The sequence below is a fragment of the Triturus cristatus genome, chromosome 3_2 (assembly GCF_964204655.1).
Source record: "Triturus cristatus chromosome 3_2, aTriCri1.1, whole genome shotgun sequence".
NCBI classification, from domain to species: domain Eukaryota; kingdom Metazoa; phylum Chordata; class Amphibia; order Caudata; family Salamandridae; genus Triturus; species Triturus cristatus.
The window spans coordinates 301,150,148-301,174,908 of record NC_140584.1 but is presented as its reverse complement, the minus strand read 5'-3'; the positions used below and the strand labels follow the sequence as shown (position 1 = coordinate 301,174,908).

General features: G+C 46.1%; 1 long non-coding RNA gene across 9 annotated transcripts in view; it reads right to left on the bottom strand.

Annotated features, from left to right (window-relative positions):
- Positions 1 to 19,257: 19,257 nt before the first annotated feature.
- The window catches only part of LOC146857209 (uncharacterized), a 45,588-nt gene continuing 40,084 nt past the window's right edge, over positions 19,258 to 24,761 (bottom strand). For 6 of the 9 annotated variants that reach the window (XR_014979875.1, XR_014979873.1, XR_014979870.1 and 3 more), the window contains 2 exons: positions 23,968 to 24,095; positions 19,258 to 19,630 (listed from right to left, as the gene is read on the bottom strand). This is a non-coding gene — a long non-coding RNA (uncharacterized LOC146857209). The remainder of the gene's footprint in view (positions 19,631 to 23,967; positions 24,096 to 24,761) is intronic. The other 3 variants (XR_014979868.1, XR_014979877.1, XR_014979869.1) reach the window with 1 other exon arrangement.

Here is a 24,761-nt window from a genome sequence, read left to right as displayed (position 1 = left end):
GTTGTGCAGCAAATTGGATGCTGACATCGAGGCACGGCGCCGGGAACGGCAGAGAAGGGACACTACCAACAGGGCACTCAACCGTCTGGCAACTGCGACTTCTCTACTGTGCCGGCGCTCTGTGACGATGCAGGAGGGCCTAACACACTGCTGCAGCGACCTGTCTCGGGGGATGGTGCAGGTGACAAGTGCACTAGGGGTGCTATTGACTAGTCAGGCGTCGACAACTGCTGCAGGGGATGCTGCGGAGAGCATCGACACCAGCAGCAGGAGCAGCATCACACCCCCCATCCCAGAAGCACGCCGGAGCAGCAGGCGGCTTGGGGTTGGCTCTAGTGAGGATGCACAGGCCATGCCATCCACCACTGCAGCGCGTATGCGCAAACATTGATGTGGCCCTGCTTAGCCACTTCCCAATGGGTGACGTAACCCTGGACATACTCCTTGTATAGATGTTATATTGCCAGATTGGCTTGTTCATGTGTTCATGGCGTGGTGCCACATTAAAACCACGTCATGAATAATCACAACTGGCTGTGTCCCCTTACTTACTCAGAAATAGTTGCATGTGATCTCTGCCCGTCTCTCTCTCCCATCGATTGCAGTTGGCACTCTAGCTGCGTTGCCCTGTGGCTGGCCTGACTCATCCTCGTTGTCCTCAAAATATGTTAGTTCCACATCTGTACCTTTTTTCGTGGCAAGGTTGTGCAGCATTGCACAAGTGGCAATAATCTTGCAGCAGGTGATGGGTGTGTACTGGCGTGCGCCTCCGCTCTTGTGGAGGCAGCGGAACCTGCTCTTCAGTAGTCCAAACGTGCGCTCCACCACATTGCGTGTTGTTTTGTGTGCCACGTTGTATCGTCTCTCACTCTGGGTTGCTGGGTATAGGTAGGGAGTGAGGATGAATGACCGGCATGCATATGCACTGTCGCCTATATGAGTTGAAGGGAAACATCAGTCACATGCCTCTTTACACTATGATTTGCAGGTTGCAAGGGGCGTCACTGTTACTCACCTAGCAGGTATCCCTCTCCAAATTCTCCGGCACTCAGTCGTGTGTAGATCCCACTATTCTGGAAGATGTACGAGTCGTGGGTGCTCCCAGGAAACTTTGCAACAATATCTGTGATGATGTTCCCTGCATCACAGATCACCTGCACATTGATGGAGTGGGTGGACTTCCTGTTCCTGTAGATGTGCTCTGTGTCAGCTGGTGGACAGATTGGGATGTGTGTACCATCAATACAGCCGATGACATGGGGGAACTGTGCCATGTGATAAAAGTCTGTTTTAGTTTTCTGCAGTGCAGCCTGTGTGTTGGGGAAGCTGATGTAGTGGTGCATTCTCTGCATCATGGCATCCAGGAACTTCCTGAAGAAACGTGACAGGCAACTCTGGGATACACCACCCACTGCAGCTATCACCACCTGATAACTGCCGGATGCCAGCAGATGTAGGCTGCAGAGCACCTGCACATGTGGGGGTATGGCGTGCGCCCTTCTTATTGGCTGGTCCAGGAGTGGGTGAAGGTCCCTGATTAAGTCCATGATGGTTTCGGGGTGTAGCCTGTACCTCTCATGTATCTCTGCATCAGTCAGGTGGAATAGTGTGATGCGCTGTCTGTAGATGCGTTCCTCCCGTCGCCAAACCCTCAGTCCTGCTGCCTGTAGACGTAGGCGCCTTGCAATGACATACATAGCGGCCATGTTGTCCACGCTGTTGCATTTTGGGATTGCTAATATGCACTGTTGATGGTTACCACCTGCTTTCAATCCGTGTTAATTACCGACTCTTATTTACCGATTTTCTTGGATTTCTTAATTACCGAGTGCTCCTACATGTCATTATCATTTTTACCACTTCGTATTTACCACTTCATATTTACCGATTCGTTAAGTATGTATTCGGTAACTCTGATTCGGTATTTTAGAATTCGGTAAATATGATTCGGTATTTACCGCCTCATATTTACCGAAAAGTCGATTTTGGACTCCTACATCTCACTTGTCTGAATACCGGTCGGTAACGGCATATTTACCGAAAATCGGCCGTTACCGACCGGTATTTGGCTACCTACATGAGGCCCCAGATGTGTATGTGCTGTTGATCTTTTCACTCAAAAAAGTATGAAAGCCGCTAGATGAAGCTGTGATTTGGAAATGAAAACAATAGAAGTACTTTAGAGTTCATTATGTTTTCTTTCAGATATCCTGAGGCCTTTGTGGATTTTTCGAGGGCTCGCACGGAACCGTGAGTGTATCCGGTTCTTTGAACCTTAGGTCAGGGTAAGCCTTAGAGAGCTTATACCGCCACGGTGTCATTTTGTATTTTCTACGAGGTCCTGAAGAAAGCTTTGTGATTAACAATGATAAGCTGAAACATGTCGACCAATTACATATATACTTAATAGGATGTATCTGACCAATAATTATCAGTACAAGTCATCCTACACTGTTTTTAACCAGTGCCTCATTAGTCATCATTAAAATTGTCTTTTGGCGAATTTTGGGCATTTTTAACTTCACATTTTTTTCACTTATCACACACGAGAATTCCGTCTGTCTGATATCTGCGCTCTGCTGTAACGAAAGCGTCGAAGCACACCAGAGGTGCATTTGGCACCCCTGGTGGAACCCTATGATGAAGCATGTCACCGACTAGGTCGGTGAGTGAGGGTTCTACGCATATATCTGATTGATCTTTCGGCAGCACTTCGTAATTTACATATGCATGTATATGTGCATATATTTTCGTATGTGTATGTATATATGAGTATGTATGCATAATTTTACTACTGGTATTTTTCTGCTTTCTCTGTACACACTCTTTTGTTGTTTAAAGTTTTAGCATAGGGGGAGTAAGAGTGTGACTCAACCCTCTCTCTCTTGTTGTTTTCATTTACTATCAATGGGGCCACCAATTTCACCTGTTTTTCAAGTGGGAAGGAGTGCATCAGTCAGCAAGCTCCCTGGAAGTGGCACGAAAGATCCTGGGCCTACACTTGGCTGACAGTGACCAAGATCAAGAAGATAATCAGATGGAAGGGAGAAACAAACAACTTGGCAGACAACACACTGGAGAAGAAGAGGATGATACCCTTCTAAATACATTGCACAGGCCAAAACAGAGACAATAAGGTAGGAAAGGGAGCTCCGCAGCTCAGCTCATGGAGATGTGGCAGATGATGGCTTTGATCAGGATGAACAGCTTGGCTGATTACCAGAGCAATTAGCTGCAACTGATATCCTTTATGCAATGGGGGTGAGCATGGAGTTGATTGCTGTGATCAAAATAGAAAGCCTTCTACCTGCAGCTATAAAGGAGGAACCAAATGCTCCCGGCTAGCAAGGCCAGAAAATAATGCATTAGGACGTGATCGTAGATGACCCCAGAGACTCATAAGTGGTCATTGATGACAAGCACAGATTAAAACTAGGAAATTCTGGGTCAGATGGCTTTAAGCCTCAATTCATAAAACCTTCTGTCGGCCACTGGCACTGATCCTCACAAGACTTTTTAACCTCTTTGGCAAATCGGACCTAGTCATTCAATGCTTAATGCCGCAATATCAGTGATCCCTAAACAAGGCAAGGACATATAGACCAATCTCCCTTTTTAACCCGGATGCTAACAATCTCGCAGTGATTCTGGAGGCTCGTTTTGGACCGTTAATGCCAGGGATGGTAACCACTGATCAATGCTCCTTCATCTTAGACCACCAATGTGAAGATAATATTAAGAAGGTCCTTCATATAGTAGAAAATGTCAAGTGTGAAAGGGGCAGGTAATGGGTGTTGTGGTGGGCGTTCTACCGCAACACCCATTGATTTTGATGCTGCCCATATTTACACGGGTGGCATAAATATGGGGCAGCACCAAAATTGGTATAACAAGGAGAAATTTTTAATTTCTCCTAGTTTTTGCTGTTTCCATGTGTGCTGCGTTGTGCAGCACACATAAAAACAGCAAAAGGCCATTGATTGTTTTTGTGCAGGAAGGGACACCTTCCTGCACATAAACAATCATTAAAAAAAAATAATAGAGGCATGGCTGACTATCATGGCCGCGCAGATGTAATCCGGATCGGCTCTGCTCGGGACCCTGCGATTACGGGTGCTGCGGCTCGCCCAATGCCACGAATTTCACCCGCAACTCTGCTGAGGGGTGCGCCGTGAATAGAGGACACCTTTTGCGCTCCCAAATGTAGGTGGAATAAAGGCTTTTTGGTGGCGTCCGAGGAGCACCGGTGCACCCAAGATGGCGGCGGTGCCCGACTAACGGGGACTGGCACGTCCAAGCTGACTCTCCCGAATCGCAGGGGCAGCTGAGTGCTCAGCGTTGTGCCTGCGGGACTGTGCTGCCAGACTGTGCTGCCCCCCCATCCCCCGGGAACGAATGACCGAAGAGGAGTCTTTAAAGGGCACCACCAAGGCTGTGAGCGGCCGGCGGGGCTCCCGAGATCGGCGCGGCTGAGAGGACGGAGGGCTCACCACGACAACAGGGACCCAGGTGGGAGCGCGCCTTGTGATCTGTGGGCCTCCTTGGGCACTCGATACAGATTAATCTCTGGGCCCGGGGACAGAGGCCTTGGAGGGGGGTCCCTTTGGTTGGATCAGTCTCTGCCTGGCCCTAAGATAGTGCCCAGTCGGCCCGAAGGAACACGAGGAGTCCTAACCCGTGACTGACTCCATAGAGAGAGCTACCTGGCATGAGGGACGCAGGCCCAGAGGAAGGTGATAGCATGAAAGATCCTTTGCCATTATCACAAGCAAAGAGCGAAGGAGCAACATGCGGGGAGGCGTTGGCGTCATACGGATCTGCGACCCCTCCGAAGCAAGGCTCCCTGACCGAATGTGTGAGACCACTCCTGCCCCAGCCTACACCACCCTAGCCAGGCTCCTGCGACCGAGGGGACAGTAGGCGCAATGAGGAAGCAAGAACCCAGGTGGGAGTACTCCCAGTGAGCTGCAAGGGTGTGGGGCTCCCTGGGCACTTTCCACGGTCTCATCTCTGGGCCTACAGACAGGAGCCTGGGGGGAACCCCACTGGTTACATCAGATGCTGCCTGGCCCTGGGATGGCACCCAACGGTCCTGTCAAGACACAAGAGACCCGGGACCATAGGTGAATCCAGAGAGCTGACAACCACGAGGGACATGGGCCCAAAGGAGGTGAACATTTGAAAGACACGCTGTCATCACCATAAGCCAGTAGCGCCTGGGTGGCACACTGAGGGGCGCTGGTGCAACTCTGGTCTACGATTCCTCTGAGGCAAGTCCCCCTGACCGAGCGTTAGTGGCCCATTCTTCCCCAGATTATAACACCCTAGCCAGGCTCCTACTCCGGCTGGAGGCTGCGTTGCTCTGACCGCGGCCCTCGCCCATATGCTACCAAAAAAGACTCAAACCAACAGAGTCTCCAGCTACTTCGCCCCAACTGAGTACCGAATGGAGAAAGAAAGAGAGTCAAACGGCAGGCAGGATGGCGCTCACCCGAGAAAACCTTCTGGCTACACTGAGAAGGAACTCAGAGAAAACATTAAAGCAGACATCAGCGCCTCGTTCGACGCATTTCGGGTGCAGGTGGGATCGAAGCTGGTGGCGCTCCAGGTGGATGTGGACTCCGTGGGAACCCGCACTGTAGACCTGGAATCAAAATGCCAAGATCTTGAAAGGCATATAAGGCCGCTGGAAGAAAGTGGAGCCAACTTAAACTCCCAACTACACGCTGTGTTGCTCAGGTGCGAAGATTTGGAAAACCGCTCTTGCAGAGATAACATACGAGTGAGCGGTCTGGAGTAGGGAAGCGAGGGGCAGACCTGGAAGCTTTCATGGTGGGACTCTTTGCCAGTTTACTAGGAGATGACGGGATGGAGGTGCGGCTGGAGCGTGTCCACAGGGTGGGCCCACAGCATCAAGGAGATTACCAATGCCCTAGAGACATCCTGGCTAAATTTAGCTCTTTTAAAACTAAGGAATGCGTCCTCTGTAAAGCCAGAAACAGCGAAATGGTCACCTTTCAGGACACAACATGCTCCCTTTTCCAAGATGTGGCCCAAGCCACGTTGGCACACAGGCAACAATTTCGCCCAATTACTATGGTATTGAAGGAAAGACAAATCAAATACAGATGGACCTACCCGTTTGGCAGTGCCTTCTCACTAGGCGACAAACCACACCACTTTACAAAGGTAGATGGGGCAGCGGCCCTGCTTGGTCTCAATTCAGATTCATTGCAGCAAGTAGCGACTTCGAAAGGGGAACGTACAGAGCGGGCAGTGGGTCGGCGCTCACCGAGCCCCTGGCAGACGCCCAAGAGGGGCACGAAGACAATGAAGCATTGAGAGCTGCAGGAGATCTATGTCCTCGACTCTCTCCCTTTGAATCTCACTCTGTCTGCTAGGCTAGAGACTTAGTGCTGTCACCTTCCGATTGATCCAACAGTATAGTGAGGCCTCCCTGGGCACTGAACCCAGGTTTATGGCCATCGATGATGAAGGGATCCCTGTGTTGTGTAGCCCTGTGTTCCTTCCTGCTCATACTATCGCTGGATGACGTCCTCCACCTGTGTCCAGAAAGGTATTCATGTGGGGTTCCGGGAGCGGACGTGGACTCTCCTCTGGAGTCACCAAGAGTGAGGGATTTCCGTCATCTTGGACATCTCAAAGTCACTGTTTTAGAGTTGTTGTACTGTTTTTACCATGGACCCTACTATGTGGTTTGAGTGACCAGATAAGAGGGGGGGTGGGGAGCAGGGGTGCTGGGGGGGTTTAATGGAGGTGCGACCCGGAAAAGTCTTTCCCCACGACTCTAGAAATGTCTGTTAACTGTATGTTATGGAATGTAAGTAGTCTCAACTCCCCTAACAAGCGTCAACGCCTCTGGAAATTCTTAGGAGATCATCATGTTCGCATTGCAGCCTTACAAGAGACTCACCCGAGGAGAGACGAGGATCTCCGTTTGAAACACAAATCTTACCCATTAATTTCCAGGTCCTCCGCCACTACCGAACAGAATAGGGCGGCTCTCCTTTTCCATGCGTCGACTCCCTTCCAACCCCACAACAACAAATCAGATAAATCTGGGAGATTTCTTATGGTCAGGGGGGTCTTGATGGGGCGCCCCTTCACTATCGCTATGCTATATGTGCCCAACTCCAGACAATCGGAGTTTCTCCTCACATTTCTATCTACCATGAAAGCTATGCATCCGGGGACATAATCTTAATGGGGGATTTCAATCTCATATGGGACCCAACTGTAGACACTACACACCCACACAAAGCAGCGGCAGGAGTCTTTGGCAAGACCCTTAAAACTGCGTTACAACGACTGCGACTGCTAGATTCCTGGAGGGCTCTTAATCCCACCATGTGGGATTACTCCTTTTCCCACTCCCACAGATCATACTCAAGGATTAACATCTCCATTAGCCAAGCGCTCCGTCAGATGATCATAAGTGTGCGCATGCACCTGATCTGTATCTCAGATCACGCCCCACTGGAAATCCTGATAAATCGGCCAACTTTGCACTCAAATCATTCAAGGTGGTACTTCCCCAATGTTCTTAGCAGGGTTAGACTACTCTGCAACGACTTGAGGAAGTTAACTAAAGATTTCTTCGCTAACAATGACCCCAAGGACACCTCCCCTTTGATTAACTAGGATGTCTTCAAGGCAGTTATAAGGGGCAACCACTTTAAAGAAGCAACAGGCAGTAGAGCGGCTGTCTCTTGAGGGGGAGTTGGGGTACATGGAAAAAACACATAAAGATGCCCATCTGTACTAACCCTGTGGAAAGTCACCACCCTAAAAGGGAAGCTCCAGGCACTATACACAAACAGCGGAAAAAACTATTCTACGGCTCTAGGCTCGATGGTACAATGGGAGCAACAAAGTAGGCCCCCTGCTGGCCCATCAGCTCAGAGCAAAACAGGAAAAAGAATACATTAAATAAATAATTGAGGACTCTGGCACTACGTACCATAGTGAAGGGGGAAAAGCAGGTGCCTTTCGTGACTTTTATAGCTCCCTTTATACAGCGGACCCCAAAATAGACCAAGATCAATCTCACTATCTAGACTCTGCGGAGCTCCCACAGGTCACCCCCGTCTCTAATGAGGCGCTTAGCTGACCTATTCAAGCAAAGAGGTCCAAAAGGCGATAAGACGCCCTTAAACTCCAGAAGGGCCCAGGCCCCGACGGGTTTAACGCCCAGTTCTACCGAACATTCGCGGCTGAACTCACTTCCCATCTGACGGCACTTTTTAATTAAATAGCAACTTCCCAGCAAGTATCCCCATCCAAGGGGGAAGTGTTAATTACTGTAATTCCAAAAAGCAGGGGAAAATCCCCAACTGTGCGCCTCTTACAGGCGCTATTAAATTTGGATGCCAAACTATACTCTAAGATTTTAGCCAGCAGGTTGGAAAACATTTTACCTATATTGATTCGCCCAGACCCGTCAGGATTCATCAAGGGACGGCAGACCCCTGACAACCTGCGCAGGATACTGCATCTAATAGACAAAGTACAGAAGAAACACATCCCGGCAGCCCTGCTTTCTTTGGACGCAGAGAAGGCCTTCGACCGGGTTGACTGGCCCTTCTTAATGCACACCATGCGCAGAGGCGTTCATGGGCATGGTGAAGGCAAACTATCACTCCCCAAGTCCTGAGGTCTGGTCAATGGAGAAGCCTCAAACTTTTTCAAACTATCAAGGGGCACAAGGCAGGTTGCGCCTTGTCACCGATGCTCTTCGCCCTCTGTATTGAGCGACTCGCAGAGCGGCTAAGAGCCAACTGAAATTCACTGAATCAAATTCTGGCCCGACAAGCACAAAATCTCGCTCTTTGCGGACGTTGTCCTGCTACCTGTCACTGACCCTTCTACTACCCTGCCGGCTATACAGGCCGAACTTAATCATTTTGAAAAAGTAGTGGGTTTTAAAGTGTACCTTTCTAAATCTTTCTTACTTAATTTGACGATGCCCCTTGAGATGAGAGCGACCTTCACGGAGGCTTCGCCTTTCTGCTGTGTTCATAAAGAAATCACTTATTGGGCATTAAAATCACCCCCAAATTAACATACCTCTATAAAGCTAATTTCCCCCCCTTGCTGCAGCAATTCAAATCCGACTTAAAAAAATGGGGCTCCACATATATAACCTGGATAGGCCGAATATATGTGATCAAGATGTATGATCCTCCTTGGCTTCTCTATTTATTTCAGGGTCTCCCAATCACGGTGGACAGAGAACTGTTGGCAGAGCTAAAGAGGATGATCACAAAATTCATCTGGCAGGAGTATAGGGCCTGCTTATCCCAGCGACTCTTGTCCAGGTCACGCTTAGAGGTGGGGGGGCTCTCCCTTTCCCACTTCCTTTTATATTACAGAGCCACACAACTCCGGGATCTGGCGGAATGGTCCCTTAACGCATCAGATAAACAGTGGCGCCATATGGATAGGCAAATAGCAGGGAAAACCATCTGGGATCTACCGTGGAAATCAGAACAAGACAGGCCATATAATACTTATCTTAGCACCCCCACTGCCACCACTCTTAAAGTTTGCGACACGGTCACCAAGATATTTCCAGTCCCCACACACCTCCATCCGCTTCAATGCCGCTTTTTCTCCAGCACTACAGGAGGGCCCCTTTGAAAAATGGAGGGAGGGTGGTTGCCTCATGGTGTCTGACATCTTTCTCTGAGGAGAACTGCGTACCATCGCAGATTGTGCTGCACTCTTCAAAATTCCACCCACTGAGGAATACCACTATTTCCAGTTAAAACACTGGGTACAACAACCCCAGATGCGGCCGGCCGTAACTGGGCACCTGCTCCCAATAAAGAGATTTGTACAGACTGGCACTACGACTAAGGGATGCATCTGGTTCTTCTATTCTCTTCTCATGGCGGGGCCCTCTCAGCCCCCGCGACATAGAGTGTTTTGGAACGCTCTGGTTTGTACTTTCATAGCGGCGAAACAGTGGAGATCCTTATATAAAGACATTGCTAAATACAACCAATCGGTTTTCTTATGGGAGGCCCATTATACAATCATGTTCGATTGGTATCTGTACCCCCAGAAGCTACACACCCTTTTTCCAAGCACTTCAGACAGATGTTGGAGGGGATGTGGGCTCCAGGGTGACTTTCGCCATATCTGGTGGAATTGCCCATCCATCCAACCCTTCTGGAAGGAAATTCTTTCCAAACTCAAACAGATTGCATTGTAACAATGGACTTGTGCGCCTGCACCTATTATAAACTTGTGAAGAAGCTGTGTATTAGCTCTAGCTACCTGATGATCTACGCTTGTAACAGAGCTTGGGGTTCTCAATAGCAGGGCGGCTCCTCCACTAAGGTGAAAGAGCGTTGCCCCAATGCTCTCACAGCAGGAAAAAAAAATTAATAGTAACCTCGTTATAATCATTTTCTTTTTTTATTTGCTACAGGGCTGGGTTAGGGCGGGGCGGGTGGCACAGGGGGAGGAGTGATGTGCACACACTAAGTGGGATATGTACAAGTGAAGTGGCAGAGTAAGGCGTTAGCTGTCATGGCTTAACGCCTCACTCCGCCACTTCTGAAATGCAAGGCTGCACCATATTTACAAGGAAATAGTGCAGCCTTGCGTTTCCCCCTGCACTGGTGCTACACTTAGCAGTGTAGCGCCATAGTGCAAGGGTGTCTGCATGCAGGGGAGGATTGTTTATGTGTAGGAAAGTCTCCCTTCCTGCACATAAACAATCCTAAAATGCCATTTTGTCACTTTTCTGTGTGCTGCTTCATGCCGTGTAATTAAACAATCCATTGCAGTTTGCTTTTTCCATTTTGAATATGGAGGAAGGTACATATGAACTTACAACAATGAAAAATGGTCTTAAGGGTGGAGGAAAGACCCTGTAAACACCCGAGCACATGATCTACGAGATGACAATACTAGAAGCCCCTTAGTGAAAATCCCAGGCCCAAGATACTGTGAGGTTGACCTAGGAAGAGAACTAACAGATAAAGACTGGGAACAGGCAAGCAACACATCCTGCATTGCAATATGCAGTGCAAAGGGAAGAGATGACCTGTACAGTGGGAGCACATATTTGTGTCTTGATTCTGAAAATAAAATAGCAAGAAATGTCTGCCATAATTGTAGAGGATGTAGAACAATTGGTGTGCGGGTTCTTACATTGGGCACTGCCCACGATTGCTCAAGTTCTTCAATTGCCGACATGTTTAAATTCCACAACCCATGAGATCCAGCAGTAAGGCTTCAGGGGCTTCCATGTTAAACTGTTGAAAACCACAAAAAGGAACACAGATAGTGATGGCACTGGTTGCTGCTGTCCAACCCATACTCCTGTCTTGGGGGGGAACCACGTAAGCCCTCTTGGAGGGATTGGATTGCTAACGTAAATCCTGCCTATGGCGAAAATTACATTGGCACCTGAAGATGAGGTTAAATCCCGTGAAACAGACTGGTCTCTCTTCCTGACCTACTCGTCAAAGGACTATAGAGAACGCACTCGTCCAGGGTTTACAAAAGTGCTGCAGAATACAACAAAAATGACTGCTGCCCTCAGAACATACTCGAGGAAGAAAGGAAGGAAGACCTCTTCACCTTCATCACAACATGGGCTCCTGGATGGGGATCCCTGCTCTATTCTAAGCGTGGTCCTGAAACAGGACAGTTGGACTATGAAGAGGGACTGGGGGTTGGGTGACTTTTTAATTTTTGATGATTTTTCTTTAAATTTTCTTTGCTCCTCGTCAATCACCGGGATACAGGCGATGGTGTGTGCCAATCAGCAATATGAATAAAATAAAGCCCTTCCTCTCAGGATGTATAATGTCAGTTCTTATGCCTTCAGAATCCAGTGTAGGGTCTCTTTTTTATGGCTCCCTCCTCTCTGATAATCCAACTCAGGGGGTGATTTAGAGTTCACAAACTGGCAGAGCTCCAACCCTGCTGAATTCGCTGCAGAGGTGAGGGAACAGCAAGGTTTCCCAGGGGATCTCACCCCGCTCTGCTGTAAGGAACCCTTGATCCATGGCCGGCCCATCACAAGAGCGATAATTCACTGTGATGAAAGGCATGGAGACGGTCACTGATCTTTCCTGCCTGGGACTGTCATGTGAGGAGCTACATTTATTTACATTTAGCACACAGCTCCATTTATAAAGAGAATAAATATCCATGTACACTGTCGGATCTAAGTCAAAGGATAGCACATTTTGAAATAAATTAGTTCACCACAGACCTTTCACTCTTAGGTTTACCAGTTCTGAGTCGCAAAGATTAGAAATATCAGAACTGGAGTTGCTTGGATCTTGCATGCGCTTGCTAACTTTATTGGTACTGATAAATGTTGCTGTTCAATGTAAATACTCTTCATCACAACCTATGCCTGAAGAGGAGGAAGAAATGGATCCAAGGCCACGTGCTCTTTGTTACATTGCTGACTCAAGCTCAGCATTCAGGGCAGCCCTCAGGCCATAGGTAAGGGCTTTCACGGGTTCCTAGGGAGAGGCCATGAAGCCCCAAGATGAATCTCCAGGCAAACATGAGCAGTCAGTCTTGTTTTGTTCATGCAGGGGCTGCTGGTCCCATTGTCCCTTCTTCCTTTCTATTGCTCAGAGTAACTCTCAGATCCTCCTGCACTCTCTCACTAAGCATTATATGTTGTGTGTGCTAAAAGAACTTAGGGAGACTCTTTTGAGAAAATCTGAAGGTCCAATGCGTCTGATCCCTTATGGAAAGGTGCTGACATGACCATTGTCTGAGGCATTATACACTGCCCCTTTATTTAGGAGATGAAGGGTTCGTATGAATGCAATAGATGTGGTAAATAGCATTATATACGATACGCAAGCGCCCTAAAGTGTGATAAATGGCGATTCTGCACAGCAGAAGGAACGGTCAATTTATAATCCAAAGACCCCAAGGGGGAGGAGGCTACAGGGTTCCATCCAATAGCCACCCGGCAACTGAAGGGGACTGGATTTTACAGAAGACCAGCTAGGATCATTCACATGCCAGATAGTCCTGTAAAAGGCTGGAAGGGTGTGAATGATGAAAGTCAGTCTGATGCCAGAATCTCGGAAGGGTCAGTGGAGTCCTTGCGGAATCAGTTGCTCGTTAGAGACAGAAAACAACCTTTAGACCAGGGACAAAGTCACTCACGTGTTAAACGTCTGAGAGGTATGGGTTATGTTAAGCTAGGTCAGTCAGTCCTCGCTTGCAGATTAGGTGTATAATTCATGTAGAGGGCCTGTAATAACAGATATTGCACTCAGCAGCGGGTAGTCTTTATTATTACCTATATTCTAATTTTTTTGTCACCATGCCGGATTGTTAAAATTTCATAGCATGACTGAAATAGTCAACATTCTTTGTTTTCAGATGTTTTCATTGTTTCAGAATATAACAGATTTGGTGAATAATTCATTCTTCAAAGGTGCTCCCACATGCGGGTAGATGGTGCTGCGTGGATCTGTGGTGACTCGGTGCCACCCCATAAGTGACAGATCAGAGCTGTATATATGTACCACCTGTGAGTGCTGATGTCAGTTTCTAGCATCTTTCTCTGCCCGAGCCCACAGACGTGCAGGGTAGAACATATTGTCTGAGGCAGTATTCTGATTCCTAACTTGGGACCCTTTTAAATGGTAAAGAGGCCACTCCACAGAACGAGGAGGTGTGATTCTGTGGTTTGATCAAATATCCACCAGAACGAGTGTTACCAAAGGTCTGTAACTTCTTCTGATGGATGCTTCAAACCACAGATTTCTTGCCTTTAGAATAAATACCATAGGAGTAGCTCCCAGAAGTAGAGCGCCCGGGAAGCAGGCTCAGACCAAAACGTCCTGCAGAACAGAGCAGGCAAAATGACCTTGCCACTGAACTAGTCCTTCAAGGCAGTAGTGTTTTGTAAACTATACATCAATACCCATGTCGTAGCCTAGCAGATGTCTAGAACAGAAACATCTCTTGCCAAAAAAAAACTGATGGAGGGATCTAGGTCCTGCTGGAATGAGCACGCAGTCCTTCGGTGGGTGGCTTCTTGGCCACTGGATAGCACCTTTTAATACAAAGGACTAGATGCCTTGACAGGATTCTCTTCTGCACCACCTTACCTTTCTTTGCACAGACAAAGAGGTGATCCTTCACACAATATTCTTTTGTGTGGTCATTGTGAAAGCTCAGAGCCCTCGTAGGCTTACGCTGGTTAAGTATTTCCTTCTCCTTAGAGCGGTGAGGCAGAGCAAATAAAACCCGGCAGAGAATTCGAATGGCCAAAATGGAAGGGAATTATGACCTTCGGTAGGAAGACCGCCCTAATCATCAGTTTCAGTTTGCCGGGAAAGAAGGTGGTGTTTTCGGGCTGGACCAAAAGTGTCTGCAGTTCACCCCCTCAGCATGCTGACATAATGGCAATGAGGAAGGTGGTCTTTTGTGTTAATAGCCTTAAAGATTTGTTATGCATAGGCTCAAAGGACGTGCACATGAGAAACATCAAGACCAAGTTCAGATGGCATTGGGACATTGCTAATTGTTTGAGGGGAAACATGAGAGTCAAACATTTCATAAAATGCATCAGAACTGGTGACTTAAATAAAGTGGTTAGTCAGGTAAACAGTGAAAAGCCAAACGGGCTGACAAATTACCTTTCACTGTGCCCATGAGGGCGATAAGAATGACTAGGGCCCAGTCTGTCTTGATCTTCCTCAGAATTCAGGGTAGTAGAGGCAGCAGTGGAAATGCCTACAGGAGTAACAAGTGCCTTGGAGGAAACTCCAGCTGGCAGAGTTGTTGACACTACACATTCTCAACTGTGGCAAATAAGTCTAGCCAGGGCACTTCCTTCTCCCTTTGTCACCTCAGGTTGAAAACATAACAACTAATCCACCAGCCGACACCTGCTTAGTTTTTTCGCTCTAGCACTCAGATTCCATCATATGTTTGGTAATTAGAAAGATGTTGTTTGGGTCCAGACACCTCCAAAAGCATAGTGCCATCTGATACAGGATCCAGGACCCCACCTTGCCCTGCATGTTGCAGCACCACATGGCGGCCAGGTTGTCTGCGAGTACCTGCACCAGTCTCCTTTTGATGGATGGTAAAAGGCTTTCAGGGCCAGAGGAATAGCCTGAAGCTCGAGAAGACGGTTATGGATCCAACTCTCTTCCAGCGGCACGAGGTCTCGGATCTTCCACTCTCCCAAATGCCACCCCCCACCCTCCAACACAGCAGTGACGAGTCTATCAGCACAGTGAACTTTGGGTGGGGAGCCAACATTTAAGAATCTGAGATATCTCCTGTGATATCTGGATGGAGAGGCATCCCGGATGCTTGGTCAAAAAGGATCTGAGGTTCCACTGCGGAGCCCTTATGTGCCACCTGACTTTCAGGATGAGAAGGATGCACAAGAGCAGGAGACCAAGAGGCCAGAGAACCATCCTCACTGAGATCGAGGACAGGTCCTGAAACATCAGAATCATATCCTGAATGTCCTGGACTCGCTGTGGTGAAGGAAAGGTTCTGAACGATATTGTGTTCAGAAGTTCCCCAATAAATAGAAGTGTTTGTGTGGACCTCAGGTGGGATTTCAACTAGATTATGGTGAAGCCCAACTATGTCAAGAGTGTGGCTGCCTCCAAAGGTGATCTAAGACTGACTGCGGAGAGCCAGCCTCTAATATTCAATTGTCGATGTACAGGAATACGTGTATCCCAGACAGCCAAATGTGGGCTGTGACCACTGCCATCACTTTAGTGAACACTGGAGTGACAAAGTTAAGGCCAAAGGAAAGGAAGGTAAATTGAAAGAGTTCCTGGCCCACCCGGACCTGCAATGTAATGCCTGTGAGACTGAAGGATGGGTATAAGGAAATAAGTGTCTTCCAAGTCCAAGGATGCCAGCTAGTCTCATAGTTGTAGAGCTGACAGAATCCAAGCCAGAGTGAATATTTTGAACCTTTTCTTCTGCAGAAAGGTGTTCAGGGAGCAGTGGTCAGAGGTCAAAAATAGGCCTGAGGTTCATAGAAATGTGGAAGTAAAGTGAGTAGCATTGTCATCCTCTCCAAGTCTGCACCCGTTCCATGGCACCTTTACAAAACAAAAAGTTTACTTCAAGTAGAATTGTGGAGTGCTCTTTTAAAAGTTGTTGGGGTATGGGGGAAGTGAAGGGCAGGGCAAAGCCCCTTTAAACAATCTGTAAGACCCATCTGTCGGAGGTGATGCATCTCTAGCCAGGTAGGAAATGTCATATTCTGCCTTCAACGGGCCACGTATCTATCTGAGAGGGCAAACTAAATCAGCTTTGTATACATTGCGGAATGGAAGAAAGTACTTGAGGACTGCTATCCCTAATGGATGGTACGATTTTTATTGGAGCCACATTCATGGCCAGGAAGAACTGGGCTGGTTTCTGCAATGCAGGTTGAGAGGGCTGGTGCCGTCTGTAAGAAAATCTCCCGGAATAGTCTCTAAATATCGTGTATTGGTGGGGAAATTGCTTGGCTAGCATCAATAGCACCAAGGATCGTGCTCTGGCATGCCTATCTTTGAATAATTCTAGCGCCAAATCAGCCTTTTCTCCAAAGAGCCTGGAGCCTTCAAAGGGCACATCCATTAAGGAAGGTTACACATCTCCCTAAAATCCAGTTGATCGCAACCAGGTAGGTGTACTGAACACAGCATTGCTGCCATTAGCTTTGCCAATGTAGTCTGGACGAACTCAGGCCACATACTTAGCAGCATCTGGCTGGAGATCCCTTCGGCTCGAAGGCACGCCAGAGGGAATTGGAATCACAGCAAAGATGCTCATCATGGCCTCTAAACACGGCTGCTTGCTACGAGGTAGACGATAGCCTGGGGAACCTGAAGCATGCTTTACGCACTGCGGGATCAGTTCGGTCTCAGAAGCCATCAAGACACCACGATCTTCATCATGACAGCCGTGGTGGGAATCCTGTCATTTTAGGTGGAGACAACATTCGCCAGCACACTGCACAAAGTTTTGAAGTTGTTGGAAAAACTGACAAATTAGGGAGAATTGCTCTGGATCCATGTCAAAGGGTGATGTTAGAATGCATGGGTGGTGCTTATGTACAGCACTGCTCTGCCACTTCCGGGGCAGCACAGAGTCACCATAGAGCCACGCAGCACCTTCTATCGGCGCACAGGAGCACTGGTGAAAGATTCTCCAGATCCAGTCTGGAATCTGGGGATATTTTAAATGTGCAGAATCTGTGGTTAAAAGTATCGACACGATAGTGATGAATGAAATGTTGTCCATGCATTGACTGTATGTGGCGCAGGGATGATTTCAGCTTTAAACAACTAGGGCCATAATGCTCACAAGAGAGTATATGGACACAAAATAAATGCACACTGCAATCCCTTCTATGATCAACATTCAGAGATGAACTGACTGCAGGGGCATAGCATGTGCGTGGAGAACTGAGGAACTTGAAGATGTTTGATGTGCTCATATCCAGCAAAGGCTAGAGTGTAGTTTTAGAGAGGAGATAAGATGTACTAACAGTGAAGAGATGCTAAGACAAGCACTGATCACACATACTTGCAGAAGCAGAGTGGGTCATTCTGGCCTAATCACAAATGGAGTTCTATTTGTTAGGGGAAATAATGAACCAGATTGCCTCTGTATGACATTGTGTGTTGGTAATATAGCATGAAGGGAAACATGGGTATATGCAATCAAGCAATATGTGTGAGCCTATGACTTGTAAGGTTAACTGAGTGCACAGTGCTTAAAATACCAAACACAAACCTTTAAGATGAGTCCCATTTGTGTGGTAGATGTAGAGGGAAGGAAGGTTATTTTTCTCTTTGCGGCGAAGTCTACAGGTTTTCTGAAAGAGGATGTGGGACACAGTTGATGAGTTGGAGGGGCTAGATCTGAACACCATTATGTGGGGATCATAAAAGGCATATTTTTCCATACCAGGAAAGGATGGTCTCAATTGATAATAATGTGAGAAGGAAGAGGGAAGGCTAGAGTAAAAGAGAACTGCCTCGCAAGAGTATGCTATATTTCTCGCACCCAATACAATTTGACACTGCAAGGGTTTAAGATTTAGCAAGCAAGATAAATAGCCCCTATTCCGAGATTTGCTCTAAAAAGGGGCAGAACATGCAGATTTTGATGTTTAAAGCACCAAATCCAAATGTTTGGGTATTTATAGGGCCTCTTCCACAGGTTAAATTATGCCAGGTTTGATCTGCCAACAAATACCTGTGAGATGCAGACTTTACCGCACCCAGCAATTATTTGGTGTGGTAAACTTTGCACATATAAATCGAAATATCTGTGAAAATAGGAGTGTGTGCAGGGATCGTAAAATATCGGGGATCTCGTAAAAAATGGCCTGTTGTAAAATGTACTATACAAAATGTATTTGTAGTAATGGTGGTCTCCACTGGCAGATGACCTGACATTTCATAATGTTTTTTGGGTTCGAGGACCAACACCCACAGACCATGCAAGAAATCTAGAGATCATCCTAGATGTCAAGCATAACATGACAGCCCAAGTCAATGCAGTGTGCACCTCCTGCTTTCACATTTTAATCATGCTGCAGAAGGTCTTCAAATGGTTGCCTCAGAAAACTAGACGGACTGTCAAGCAAGCACTCATCACCAGCACTCATCACCAGCAGGCTTGACTACAGCAATACTCTATACGCTGGAATCTCCAAACAACTCCTACACAGACTCCAGACCATCCAAAACACCACGCAAGACTCATACTCTACCTCCCATGCCACAACCACATCACACCGCAAGAAGCTTCACTGGCTCCCCATACCCAAGCGCAGCCAATTCAAACTTCTCATGCACACATACAAAGCCCTACACAAAACAGGAGCAGAATCCATGAACATCCCCTTATAATTTCACCAACCCACCGGACACACCTATGCATTGCCTCACTCGCACAAATTCCCTGCATCTGCAATAGCAAAACCGTAGACTGCTCATTCTCCTACATAGCACCCAAGACATGGAACGACCTACCTCAACACATCAGAGCCTCTTCTTCACTTCTTGAGTTCCGCAAGAAACTGAAGACCTGGCTCTTCCTATAAACACCTTGTGAACCACACACACCTGCCCAAGCACCTGGATACCCTCTTGGGTTACTAGTCCGCGATACAAATCAATATAACATAACAATGAAGGATTCTGTGGTGGTTGTTTTTGTACCTCTGATTCCTCCGTAACAGAAAACATGGAGTTTATTGATGTTTGTAATAATTTGATATTTATGTGGAATTTTCAATTAAATAAAGTAAAGACAAACTTCACCTAAAAGCTATAGACCTGATTTCAAGTCTGTGTTAATGAAAAATCTTCAGATGGCCACAGGAAGGGAAACATTCAGAGAATGTACAAGCGGAATTTACTTAACAATATTGTGTTTATGATGGACACATTTCAATGGTTTTTATTCTTCCAAATTAGACCCTGTGTTATCAAATTCCAAGGCTATGAAGTAACTGAGGTCCTTGCTTCAGTGACAACCGTCCAGCTGCTTCCTGCTGTGACGTTTGTTCTGTCAGAGTCTTGGTTTGGGACTCCAGAGTTTGTCATGTGATTGCTCAACCAACCTAGAAAAGATGGGAGTCAGTGAGGACAATCATTCAGTATATAGTACATTAAGAGCAAAAACAGCCAATGTATACTGATCATTTATAAAGATACTGTATATTACACTGATATTAACATTGTCAATTGCAGGCTCAGTGGACTAATGCATCCACTACAGGCGCCTGTGTTCGATCTCATGGTCACAAGTTCAAATCCCGGCGGGTCCACTCAGCCTTTCATCCATCTGAGGTTGATAAAATGAGTACCATTAAGTTGGGTAACAATGAACATCTGTTATTCAGCGCCAAGATACCTCTGGGTGAACGTGCGCTTTACAAATACACATGTAATGTTATGTAGTATGTCCATGGGCATTTTCGCCACGGATACGGAGACTCGACGCATGTCCATGACTATTCGAGAGTACACTCCATCTTGATTAACACTGCCTGATGTTATTTTATTATATAATCTTATGTAAAACGTTTTATGCACTGTTTTAATTATGTGATTTTAATAGACAATTTTTGTGGAAAAAGTTTTGTACACTGTGTTAATGACGTGACTTATGCATTTGTGTTTTACCTTTGTATTACTGTGATGGTTTTTGAAACAAGAATAAAGTAGATTGATGAACACTAGCTAAATGTTTGGTAATACTACCAAAAATACTCAGTCAGTTTAAATAAAACAGTGTGGATATGTCTTTAACAAGTGAACAATATGTGTATACTGTAGGTTCAAATAGCCCTTCCTTCTAAAAAGCATTGATAGTTAAAAATACAAATTCAATATTTGACTAACGCTTTGAATACTTACGTTGAAGCTTTATAAAGTGCAACAGCGACCTCAAGTGGTCCCAGTTTAATAATAATATGCACACAGCGATAGATGTAAGCACATCTCTTTCCTACCAAAACAAGTATTTTCACTGCAATAGGTCTCGCAATTGCGAGATTTTAAGTTAGTGGCTTTGTAAATAATTAAGCCTTTAATTTATGCGTTTTTCAAAGCAACACATATATAAAAGGCATGGTCATTTCTAATGCGAATAGCTCAAATTCATGCAAATGCGAGATCTCTTTAATGGTGGCTGCACCCCTTTAGACGCTGATCGCAATATTCAGGTTACAGTGAGCAGCGTCTAAAGAAAGGGGCGCGGCCAACATTAAAGTGAAAGTGTGTATGGGGATCTTTTACATAAAGCGTAAAAATAAATTTTAAAAAAGTTTTGCAGCGCAGCCACTAAATTGAAAGCGGACACACTGTAAATTAAACAAATAAGCGCATCCGCTAAAGTGAAAGCAGACCGCGCCGTAAATTAAATAAGCGCGCCCGCTATAGTTAAAGTGGACCACGCTGGAAATTAAAAAGTACATGACTAATAACAATATAAAAGGTGGTGTTGTGCTGCGACGTCGTGGGTGGAATTGGGAAGATCATTAAAGAAAATAGTGTTTACCGACTAGATGGAATAGACTTTTGGAGCCGACGGAGCAGCTGTCAGACTAAAACAGGAAAATGGATTAATTCAACTTCTAATGGGAATTAGTCTTGTGTGTACATTACCCGTGTTGACAAAACAAAATGGAGTTTCTTTTAACTCCGCATTTGACATCTCATCCAAATAGTTACTATTTACACTCCGCATTTTGCGGACTATTTACACTTGGGAATAGTGACCTGGCTTGCCCATCCTTGGCAGCAGGAATAGGTTGCCTCACCATTCTCTTCTGTCCTGATGAAGACCCGCAAGCAGAGGTTTTAAATTACCCACTACACACAAGTCGGGTCGAAAAGTCGACCCATACCCCCTAGCAAGGGCCTGTACCACACCCGATCATCCAGCCCTCTTACTAGATGTTGCATTTATGCACCTAAAAATCGATGATTGATTTGATGTATGAATTATATTATAGAAAGGTCTCATTATACTGGTTTTTGTTGCATTAAATAACCAGTATCGACTTCAAACGGATTTTACTTTGACTCTCTACAGCCTGTAATCTTCCCCTTTTCTATTTCAAGCACGAGCACTTTCTTCTCCTTACACCCTTTTCTTTTGAGCAATCTACTCAATCCTTAAACTTATGTGGTAATGTATTTACCGACTTTTCGCATTGTTTTGAAAATTTTAAAGTGAATACAATTTGAAAAACCAAATGTGGGTGTTTTTCCTCCTTTTCCTTTTCAGGGTACTAACCATCGATTAATTTGTGATCTATACTGTATTGATTACCAGCTGTTGATTATTTGGCCAGCACTCACTAAAAAGTTTTGTTTGACTTTGCGTTCCTACACAATAGGTTTAGGACCAACAGTTTTTCATAGTAACCGACTAGATAAAGCAGACCGTGTAACAACACAAGTAAAAAGTCCAGTTGTTATGGAAGGTTACAAATGCAGACAAGGCGGTACAAGGGAGGGAGTACTAAGCCTATTCACGAATGAAAAGCAAAGATTTCAAAAGGACAATAACCGGAGACAATTGAAAAGATGAGAAGGAAATGGGCGGAGCTTCTATGCCATACCTCAATACAACATGCCTGGCAGAACAGCACATGCGCTGCCCTGGCTCGACCTAAAAATGAATATGACGTTAATGCCTGTGGTCCTTCCTAACCACATGGCTCTCCTGGGAGGTCCACGTGACAGGGTTCTGTTCCTTGTCACTCTGAGGGACAAGAGGAGGAGTGTGGTGCATACAGTGTCCTGTGACCTCCAATCCATACAGGCCTTGGTTTTACCTAGATATTTTTGGGCAGTGCAGAACGTGCTTCCGTCATTTCCAAATAAGCACATACTAACATTCTATGTGCAAGCTGCTTTATTGTAGGTAGATATAGAGGGAAACGTGGTACGGTTCGAAGAGGGCAAATCAAAAAATTATTTTCAAAGAGATAGAGGCTCATGCCACCCAGAACCTCTAAAACCGACCTTCTTGAGACATATACGACTCATTTAGTAGGCCTACTGGAAACGTGGTCCTGCCACCTTCTTCACCTGCGAGGTTACGGAGATCTACTGACAGTCGTGATATAAGCTATCCCAGTCTTAGAGGCTTCCCTCGTGGCCCTTATGCTACCAGAGAAACTGAATTATTACTGGCTGGAAGATGCCATGCCTTTGAAGACAACTTCCTCGCTCCTGTCCCCTCGCTACCATGAACATTCCCCGGAATGGCTTTCCCATGACTAAAGCACCAGCTGTCCTGTCATCTTTCTTTCCAGCAGACACTTCGCTTCAAAATGCCCTACTGAACACCAGCATCAAATCACTGGTCGCCATGGAAACCTCCAGTTATCCCACCCCTATTAAGCGGTGCGTAACACTGACACCTAAGGAGCCAACCACAGCATGCACAGGTCAATAACCTTCCTCATACCTAAATCCGCATTGTGACCAAGTCGCAGCATTCACCTGACCAGCCTCTACATGTCATTCGACAGGAAGCTTTAGCTGATCCTCACTAGGACTTTGAAGTGGTTGGTGGTGAGCTTTTGGAAAGCCACCAATCCTTGAGCTTCCACCATCACAGACTACAAAGAACGCCACTGGGCATCTTCAGCTTCTGTCCAGGTCTTTAGACTTTCTTCAGGTCTGAATTTCTAAAACCATTGGCTTTAAAGCTGATGCCACAGACTGTGCTCCTGGGTGGTGAGTAACTAGTGGGGTATGAGTGCAGGAAGGTATTTGCAAGTAATTTAGAACATCAGGGCTTTAAGTGGACCAGGTCCTGCTGGTGCTCAGCACCGACAGTTCTAAAAAGCAGGCGCTGAGACAGGTCTCTATAGAGCTCTCCATTTTTGCCCTCACCCTCAGGGTGAAAAAATAAGCTCAACTCTGCAGTAGAACCACTGTTCAAAGCCTTTGATGCAACTTCAAAGAGACTCGTTTTAGTTTTTTTAGTCTCATCATTTGAGAACTAAAGCATTTTAAATGTTATATACAATAAAGCCATAGTTGCTGCTGATCCATCTTATGCAACTAACAACCATTGACAAAGCCAATAGTCCTGGCTTGTTGTAGGTATAAAGTTACTTGTTGTATCATATCTCTGGATGCAATGACAAACATTGAAATATCAGTCGGTCAACACACTACACTAAGCAGAGATTTTTTAGCTTACGTGGTTTTAAGCCTCGCCCTTACTTACATCGGCCGCACCCCTTTGAGAGACCCCCAGTTTTTTCATCCCACTTAAAGCCTTGTAGAACGTTATACAGAATGTACACTTGAGAAAGATCTCACAGGTTCTGATTACAACTGACTGGAGTGCAAGAGTAAACGATGCAAAGCTACACAGCCCACTGGCATGCTTCGGATTCCCACACGGCTTGTCCCATTGCACAATTACCTTGCGAAGATGAAGATGCGTGTCTTACTTTTTGTCCTCCTTGTCAGACTTGCCGGTGGCCTTTTTATACACATATCCAGCCGCCCCACCAACAGCAGCACTGACGTAGGCTCCTCCAGTTGTTGCACCTGAAACAAAATGGATTCTCCCATCACAGTATGAAGCACAAAGGGGAACTGGAGGGAAAGAAGTGACTCGCGCTGGCAAAAGCCGTGACGTCATAGTGAGCCGAACTAACATGCACTACCACAAAGGGTAGGGGAGCGAACGGCACTGGTGTGAAAGCAACTGTTTGTCACAGAACGTACATATTTGTACAGGGTTCACCCAAATCAAGTTCAACTAGAACAAGAATTGGCAAAACCAATAGGTCTCATCTTTATAATGTAAGTTACGATCTATTGGCTTTGCTAATGTTAGTAAAATATTGTTTAACAAAGTAAAAGCAAAAACATTTCAAAATACTGGCAGAAAAGCAAGACACATACCTTGTGGTTTCTCAAACTGGTCTCTGAATTCAATGTTTTCAGCCTTTATAAAGGACATGGTCTATTTTACAAAAGCTTTGCACTTAGGAAAATCTGAACAGAATTTAAAAAGTTCAAGGAATGGTAGAAAGTATAGGGAAATGCTTGTCTGTGCCTAATTTACTTTCCACAGGATCCAGATATTTTGTCATCTGCAGTAGCTCAGGGAATGGATTTATGGGCCTTCGGGGATGTATCATGCTAAACACACATTCTGCCTTAGATGCCAGCTGAATGAGTGCAGCAGACGGCCCTTCCCAGAGCACC